This window comes from Microtus ochrogaster, chromosome 1, assembly GCF_000317375.1.
Source record: "Microtus ochrogaster isolate Prairie Vole_2 chromosome 1, MicOch1.0, whole genome shotgun sequence".
NCBI lineage: Eukaryota > Metazoa > Chordata > Mammalia > Rodentia > Cricetidae > Microtus > Microtus ochrogaster.
In genome coordinates, this window is record NC_022009.1 from 423,408 (window position 1) to 426,335 (window position 2,928).

Genomic DNA, 2,928 nt, shown 5'->3' on the forward strand with positions numbered 1-2,928 from the left:
AATTTATAGCCTAAAATATGGTCTATGTTAGAATATGCTCAATGGGATGCTGAGGATTTATCTTTAAGTTGTTGTTTGAAATATACCTTTTAAAAAGACTGAAAAAAAAAAAAGAACTACATGAAAGTAGAAGGCCTTTGAGATTCAGAGTAGATGGCCACGTGTCTTCAGCACGTTCAGTTGCTTATAAACTTATTTACCTAACATTCCTACGAAGTAAGTATACAAGTAACTTTCTTGGAAAATAACTTTCCATATCATGCACCTAAAACATATTTTTTTAAAGCTCTCAATACAGCTAGTAGGTTTTTAAAATTGTTTTAGGGGGTACTTTTATCCATGCCCCCACTTTGTGGATTGTATTTCCATTTTCCTTTTTAGTACTTCTACTTATCCCCAGTCTGTCTTTAGGGGAGTTATGTGTGTCCCTGCTCAGTGGGGCCCTTTGAATCTATTGCTGTGAGGGTCAGGGACTTCATTTTGGGATTTCAAGTCTCAGTCCCATGGACTGGACATCTAAGTGTGACCCTAGAGAACCTCAGCTAGACTTTAAAGTTTTGTCTTCTCTCTGAATTTTTTTTCCCAAAATCACATGATTTTCACAAACATATTCAGCTTTTCAACAGTCATACCAGCAAGAATTGTCTGGTATGTTCCTAAGACTTGATCATTTGGGTCTAACAAGGGAGCATCTTCTTTGCTATAGATTTAAATCACGGATTTTACTTAGAGCTACTTGTCTTGAGAATAGATTGCCAACTTATTTTCATCATTTTTCTCATTGTATATTTTATTCTTAAAGATTATTTTTTTTGCAAGGATATCATCAGATGCAAATGTGTGTGTGTGTGTGTGTGTGTGTGTGTGTGTGTGTGTGTGTTTGTGTGCATGTGACTTCCAAACTCGGAGCAAATGAAGTAGGGGAAATACCTACCAACTAGTACAAAACATTTCTGAGATATTAGCCTCTTTCATTGTAAGAGGGTACTGTTAATATGTTTAAAGATGATTATCCATGTCTTTGAAAATGGAGGGAGTTAAGACATAAATAATGTTTGCTGATGGGACTTCATGTGAGAAGTAAAGCCCTATGCGCTTCTTGGCTACTCATGGATGACCGTGTTATGCATTATCTTTTCTGCACTTCACCATGCATCATCTACTCCATATGCCTCTTGAAGTGGAGTTAAGGGGCTTGTGCATGGTCTGACATGGGTACGAGGAGACAAACGCAGGTTCATTGTAAGAGCAAGGCAGCTCTTAAGTGCTGAACCTTTCTGCTAGCCTCTAAACTACATGATTTTGATTGGAGGACTATTAGAATTAGTCAACACAGCACCTAAACTTGGAGTGTGTGTGTGTGTGTGTGTGTGTGTGTGTGTAGGTGTGTTTGTGCATGTGAGCATAATGCATTTATGTGCTCATGCACATGTGTGCAAGTACACATCCTGCGCCTATATGTCTGGAGGTCAAAGTTAACCCTGAACATCATAGCTTCTTAATGAAAGTTTAAGAAGCTGATAAAACTTTTAAGAAAAACCTCAATATTTAAAGGATTGGGTAACAAGGAATTGAGGCTTGATTTGCTTATTTTTGTAATGTATCTTATAGGACTGAATCCTTAAGCTTATTTTTGTTTACTTTCCTCATACCCAATTCATTCATCAAATTGTTCAGTATAATTTTCTTACCAGAGCTATCTTTAGCTTTACAAAAAATCATACTGCTTCCTGTATTAATCTCTGTAAATAGCTTTCTAGCACTTTTTCTATTCCTTTAATATTTACAAATATTCACACTATCAGAATCTGTGATAGAAACTATTGCTTTAATCTAGATTATTTTTGGAGCTGTTTAATTTTAATACAATTGCAAAGACCAAAAAGTTGTATGTGTGTGTGTGTGTGTGTTTGTTAATTTCTGTCATTACCAGGAAAGGTTTGTGGGGAACCTAGCAAACCCTCAGAGAACCTGTGAAAGATAAACTGAATGGGGGGTTTCTGAATAGATAATTGCCATTTAGCCTGTGTTGCTGCTGAGGTAAAGACTTAGGGAAAACCTGTATTTCCATCAGTGAACCCCTAAAATGGTGCCTGGGGAATCAGGCTGCCAAAGATCTGAGAACCGCATCCAGAAGCTAATGCCTGGTAGCAGGAGGGAGCACACACTGCAAACTTTGTTGGTGATGGGGAAGTGTAAGGTTGTTGGTGAAGGGGAAGTGTAAGGTCTGTCTACTGTAGTTGTCAAGAACTGAGGGTAAATGGGGCAATTAACAAGAGGATCTCGCCCACCCGTTATCTTCAAGATGTTGTCATCAGTATTAAGCTTTCTTGTATAGTATGTTAGCCATATCTAGGTCAGCCCCACTGAGCTGCAAGATAGATTAGAAAATGTGTGTGTTAGCTTTTCAGTTTCCACAGCGGTTCCGAGGAAAGGCATGCAGCTCTTCCGGTTTCCGCAGAACTTCAGATAGTGAAAAATGTGGAAAAGTTTGTCCAATGCGCTTGCTTTGGCAGCACATATGCAAAAAAAAAATGGAACTATACAGAAGATACAGAGAAGATCAGTATGGTCCCTAGGCAAGGATGACACACAAATTCGTGAAGCATTCCATTAAAAGAAAAGTTTGTTCAAGAACTGTCACCTATGAAAGTACTCATCTCAGAAGACTTTAGAAGAGTAAGGTTCCCTTCGTGTGCCATTTTTAGGAAGAAAGGAATCTTATCACTTATCAAAGTCTTCTGAAATATGCAGGTAGAGTTGAGACACACTGGGCAACTGATGAGCCTTGAGGGAACACGAATGGGCTGAGACAACTGAAAGTGATGAAAAGACTAAAAAACCCACGAATGATCTACGTTGTTACATAGCTGTATTAAAGAACTGCTACAGAGAAAAAGCAAGGAGAACCCAGGCTTGTAGTGTGCC

General features: G+C 38.4%; 1 non-coding gene across 1 annotated transcript; it reads left to right on the forward strand.

Moving 5' to 3' along the window:
* Positions 1 to 2,508: 2,508 nt before the first annotated feature.
* LOC113456831 lies at positions 2,509 to 2,620 on the forward strand. Its single transcript, XR_003377570.1, has one exon. It is a non-coding gene; the product is annotated as a U6 spliceosomal RNA (small nuclear RNA).
* The last annotated feature ends 308 nt before the right edge of the window (positions 2,621 to 2,928 follow it).